Below are 6,069 nucleotides of genomic sequence, written 5' to 3'. Positions count from 1 at the left end.
GGCTTGCTATTTGCTGATTACTTTGAAACTAAGATGCAAAACAGTCCACAAGTCTCTATGCCTCCAGTAGCTCTGAGCCTAACCCTTGGCTCAGAATTCTGTGGTGTTGTGTACATGGCAGCCACCGGGCCTCGGGGTGGTAAAAGGGGTGGTCTTTTTGCAGTCAGTTCTTGTGGGTATACATTCTGACCCTAGTCTAACTAGATTTTAGTGTTTGAGCAAGTCAATGATTGATGAGAAGCTCATTACCTCACCCTGTTGTCTATTTCAACAATAAGCAGCCAACATTGTTAGAATGCTCTTCCTAACTATGGAGTCTGGACTTGCCTTCCCATAACTTTCCCCATGCTCTGAAGCTTGCCCCTGACCCATAAAGAATGAGAGCACTCCCTCCCCTCCATACTTCTGCTGGTCCCCAGAGCAAAGAACAGTAGAATGCTTGGTTGGAGGCTCCTCTATGGTCCTTGAAAGCAAGGTAAGAAAGAATGGCGGAGTCACAAGTCAGCTCCAGCCTGTCAGAACTTGCCCTGGCCCTTCAGACAACAAGAGGCCCCCAGGGTCTCTTGACTGACAAGGCCCTATCTGCCTAGAATGACCTTCTCCTGAACCCCACCTCATTTCTGCTGGTTAAACACCACCAGTCTTTAAAGACCCAGTTCAACCATTTCTGGGAAGCCTTTGCTGATTTTCTAGGTAGGGATGACACCTCCTTCCTCCCCTGGATCCTCACTAAACAAATTCTCCTCCCCCACTCTCATCCCCCACAGAGATATCTATTCCAGCCCTTGAAACTCAGGCACTTGCATTTGTCCCCAGTCTGTAGGGCAGAGGTGGGACCTCATTAATTCTGTTCTCAGTGCCTGGCTTGGTGAGGCTCACATTGCACATCAGTACTGGGGAGGGAAAGAGTATGGCTAGAAGGCAGGCACATAGAATAACCCTCCTCTGAACCCCACATGTCAATCTGCATGACGAGGGTCTACACACAGAAGTGGGAGTGGGGGTGGAAAGGCACATGCAGTCACTGGTCTCCACCTTCTCTAATCCCATCCTTTTCATGAGCTGTTCCATAAAACAGGTGTGGCCATCCCATCTAGCTTCACCCATAGGACCACTGCTTTGCAATCCTTTATTTTGCCCTGAACCTCAGCATCAAAGGCAGAAAAGGCCCTTTCCCACAAGAGGTGCCCTGTGAGGATCTTCTAATAATGTAGGATAAAGTCGAGCAGATTCCTGCCCCACTCCATAACAGTATTACAAGAAGAAATTCCCCAGGGAGCTTCGTTATGATCCTATTACTGTAAATGATGGCTTGAATCCACCATCAGATTTGGTATTACCATATAATCATTTCTGTAAAAGGCTTCAGAATCATCATTAGCACAGGGAGCAAATTAAATGACATGCCAGCAGGGATTTTACTACTGATAAACTAAAATGAAATTAAACTTAAAAAAACAGAGTGGTATGAATATTGCATTACAATGATCACACCTACACACAGAAAAGCAAGTACAGCCAGAATTGGATAAGCCACGGCACCCAGACCTTCCTTCTCTAGAGGACACATAGCCTTGCCTTCAGTGACCACAAGAGTTGGCTGGATTCTCTGAGAGGTCCACTTAACCAGTAGCCAAGCCATTCTACCAAATGCAAGGTAGGATTTCTAAATGGCATCGAATCCCTTACACATCATGCAGAGGCTCCCTTCCCAGGACCCTTCCTGAGGTACAAAAACGGAGGCAAGAATCTGGTTTTAACACCAGCTCTTCCTGAACTTGAGGAACATATGAGGAAATCTCGCTCTCACACTGGGTGTCAGCTTCTTTGTCTGTACCATGATGTGGTTTGATGTGAGATTTTACAAGTGATCTTTAATAAAATGAGAATAATGCTCCTTTCCCTGACTCCTAGGATTGTTGTTGGATTCAAATGAGCAATATAGGTGACAGCATATTAAAAGTGGAAAATGCTGGTAAGAGGAAGAGGTTTTATAAGATGAAACGATGTATATGCACCGAAGTATATATACATAAACATGTATGCCACTTATAAGCAAGAAATTCACAGGTATGTGCCACTGTGTTGAGCCATAATCTCTCTGTATATCTACCTATTTCAACATCCCTATTAGTCTTTCCTCAGAGAAGAGTTTAGGGCTACACGAACAGATAATTAGTGGTCACATCTATTCTAAAACAGCTTGTAGCTGTACAGTTGCTAGCTAAGTAAAATGTGATTTATTTACACCTCTCCTCTTTTTCCTTTTTTTCTTTTCTCTTCTTTTTTTCCTTTGATAGCCACTCTACATTTATTCATTCATTAGGCACATCTGTACTGAGACCTGGGTGCAAGGCGTGGGAATACAGTGGTGAATTAAGCAGACACAGTCCCTGCCCCATGTATTTTACACTATAATGAGGGAGGACAGATAAAGATATAGATATGTTGATGACTGGAAATAATGACAATTACTACGAAGGAAAGGAGTATGGAGCCTGGGAAGTACCAATTCTAAAGAGGGTCCAGTGGACTAAGTATTTGTGCCCCCCTCCAAATTCATATGTTGAAACCCTAATCCCAAGGTAATCGTATTTCAAGGTGGGGCCTTGATTAGGTTGTGAGGGTAGAGCCTTCATGAACAGGATTAGTGCCCTTTATAAGAGAGCTAGCTCACTGTCTTTCTACCATGTAAGGATATAAGAAGCCAGCAGTCTGCAAGCCAGAAGAGGGCCTTGCCTGGATCCTGACCATGCTGGCACCCTGACCTTGGACTTCTAGCCTCTAGAACTATGAGAAATACATTTCTATTGTTTATAAGACACCCAGTCTATGACACTTTGTTATGGCAGCCCTCGCTGTTAAAACAAAGGATGTCAGTAAATGGTTCCCCAGGAGGTAAATTTAAAGTTATTTCCTTAAGAATGGGGAAGAGCCAGCCATATGACAAACAGAGGAGAAAAGCATTCCAGATAGAAGGCAGTAGATGCCAAGGTCCTAAGGCAGAAAAGAGCTTGGCATGTTCAAGAAACAGGAACACAGCTGGGGAAGCTGGTGTGTAGGAAAGGAGGAAAAAAAGACAGGAAAGTGGCCTTGGCAGGATCTATGGGTCATCACAGAAGGTATGTGCCTCAGGAGGCTGTTGAAAGATATTAAGCTACACAATATAACATCCTATTTATATTTCAAAAGTAGTAGTACTTTTGATTCTGGGTAGGAAATGAGTTGTGAGGGGCCAAGAGAAAAGACAAGAGGACTGTTAGTACAAGCATGGATACCTGGGCTGGGGGAGATTCAAGGTGGAATCAGAGCCCCTTCTCACCAATGGAAGGGCGGGGATGGGGTGGGTGCAGCTGAGTAGGAGAGAGGAATTAAGGATGGTGCCCAAGATTCTGGATTAAGCACTGAACGGATGGCAGATCCAGGCAGCAGAAACTGGACAAGCTCTGGAGAATATCACAGTTCTGACTTGAATGGGTGAAGATTTTGAAGGACTGGTGAATCAAAGAGCAGCAGCTATGTGTTGTTATCAGTTGGGTTCAGCTTGGAAAACAAACACCACACCAGTCCTTTTAACAGAGAAAACTGAACATAGTGGCTAGTTGAACAGACTGGAGGACTGATGATAGGAAAGGGACACTGAAAGGACACAGGCCAAAGAAAAGGCTACCATGAGGATGGCCTGCAGAAGAGCAAGAAGGAATGGCCCCTAATAGGTACAGAGAAAGCGCTCACTGGTTTGGGTTGTTAGACTCTGAATTTGCCATGTATGTATTTCCCTCTTTTTGTTTTGAGAAATAATAAGAAACAGGGTATGTGGGGAAATGTTGATATAATTTAAATTGCTGATATCATTTCAACACCTGCTCTACCCCAAAGTAAATACGGAGGTATATGCAGAAAACAAAGACAGATAATACAACTAGCAACGTGCTGGGAGAACACCTACATACAAGTGTCCCTAATTCTGCCTACTGCCATGACTTCCTAGTATAAGCTATCACCAGTACCCAGCCCCACATATTCAGCTATGCCACATACACACACACTCAGACACACAAGCACATATGTACATATATATCAACATACACAGGCACACACACACATACACACATATGCTTGTATACATATATCTGTGTGGACACACATATGCTCATGCACACACACACTAGTATGCACACATACACTTGTATGGACACGTGTACACAGGTGTGTATGTGTGTGTGCATACACACAGGCACATTCCACATTCATTGCCTCTGAGCCACATCATCCAATCTGAGGTCAGTGAAAACTTCCTGAACTAATAGGGACTTGCCTTGAGGCCTGAAGGACTAGAAGATCAAATAGACATGGTTCTGAGAGAACACTTCAATATCTGCTACAGGAAGTAGGCCAGGGAGGAAGGGTAGGTGACAAGAAGGAAGGGGGTAAGGTGAGACATTTCCTCGGTCACCCTGGTCTCCAAATGATCCGTGAGGACATTCTGGTTTGACATCAAAGGGTTTCTTTGCCAGCAAATGGCCAGAAGAATCCAGTTTTGTAGAGGTTCTCAGAAAAACTAATACAGTCCAAGGCAAATAATTGACTGAAACCAGGAAAAAATGCAATTTGGGGAAAAGCCCAAGGGACACGTGTTACTGCAAAGCTGAAGTGGGCCCAGAAGCTTGAATTTTTTATACCAAGTTGTAGAAGTGAGCAAAATAGGGTCCAAAACAGAGTTCTTCAGATGCTGTGAATCTATGCATGACTTCATTTCCATTCCTTTAATTCCACCAGGAGCCACAATTTCTAAATTTTCCTTCAGGAAAAAAATCATTTAGCTCAGAAATAATGCTTTCTATATAAAACTGTAGCAGTTTCAGGGTTTATTTCTTTGATTTTGTTTCCTTCCAAGAAAATAAGAATAAAAGGAGTATTTCATCTTAATAAAGAGAGATGTGGGAAGTTTCTCTCTGAGCACTGACGCAGACAACAAATTCACTCAGGAAAACATGACCAAGTGCTGCGCCCATCTGGCCGTGGGCACATGGAGTAGAGAGGTGTGCCCTCCATGGGTTTCCACACATGAAACCGCGGGAGAAAATCAAGTCCTACCCCTATGTGGACTTTGGTGTCCAGGCCAGGTTTCACAGAAGGAGTGGGGCCCTTCATGATGTCCCTAGGGTGATGAAGATTAAAGGGAATTGAAGTAGCAGAGAATGAAAAGTAGGCATAGTAGGTAGAGGAACAGTGTGAATAAAGGTGCAGAGGCTGGACTAGCATGTCAGATATATGAACGCAAGACAGTAAGAAATATGTATCGGTCTCTGCCCCGGGTTCCTGACACAGGGCTCCTAAACCCCTATAGTTTCCTAAGCAATAAGAGCACTAGGAACACCTTTTGTTCTAATATTTGGTCTTGGACCCTGGTTCCTGATACAGGGCTCCTAAATCTCTTGGAATATGCTGGGTGATAGGAGGGTCTTTTGTTCTAATGAGAGAGTTCAGTGGGCTCCTGGTTGGGGGCTGACCACCAGAAAGACCAAGCTATGATTCAAAGTTTGGAATTCAGTCCCACCCCTCATTTTCCAGAGTTAATAACTGATCATGCCTATATGGTGAAGCCCCCATAAAAATCCCAATAGCTCAAGGAGCTTCTGGGTTGCTAGACACATCCGCATGCTGGAAGGGTGGCACACGCCAACTCCATAGAACCAGAAGTTCCTATGCTTAGGACCTTCCCAGACCTTGCCCTGTATACCTCTTCACCTGGCTATTCTTCTGTATCTTTTGTCATATCCTTTATTATATCATAAACTGGTAAATATAAGTATTTTCCTGAGTCCTGTGAGCTATTCTAGCAAATGACTGAACCCAAGGAGGAGTTGTAGGAACCCTGATTTATAGCCGGTAGGTCAGAGTACACGTGACCTGGGATGTGTGAGTGGTGTCTGAAGTGGGGCGGTCTTGTGGGACTGAGCCCTTAAGGCTGTGGGATCTGATGCTGATTCCAGGTTGATCACGTCAGAATTGAAGCAAGTGACAGGACACCAGCTGATGTCACAGAGAATCACTTGGTGTGAGAAC

The 6,069-nt window shown here is 44.3% G+C and overlaps 1 long non-coding RNA gene across 1 annotated transcript in view; it reads right to left on the bottom strand.

The window, feature by feature from the left end:
- LOC144612782 (uncharacterized) overlaps window positions 1–6,069 on the bottom strand; it is a 127,398-nt gene that overhangs the window by 20,576 nt on the left and 100,753 nt on the right. The gene's annotated exons all lie outside the window — the stretch shown is intronic.

The sequence above is a fragment of the Panthera onca genome, chromosome C2, assembly GCF_046562875.1.
Source record: "Panthera onca isolate mPanOnc1 chromosome C2, mPanOnc1 haplotype 2, whole genome shotgun sequence".
In the NCBI taxonomy this organism is placed as follows: Eukaryota; Metazoa; Chordata; class Mammalia; order Carnivora; family Felidae; genus Panthera; species Panthera onca.
This window is presented reverse-complemented; position numbering and strand designations above follow the sequence as displayed.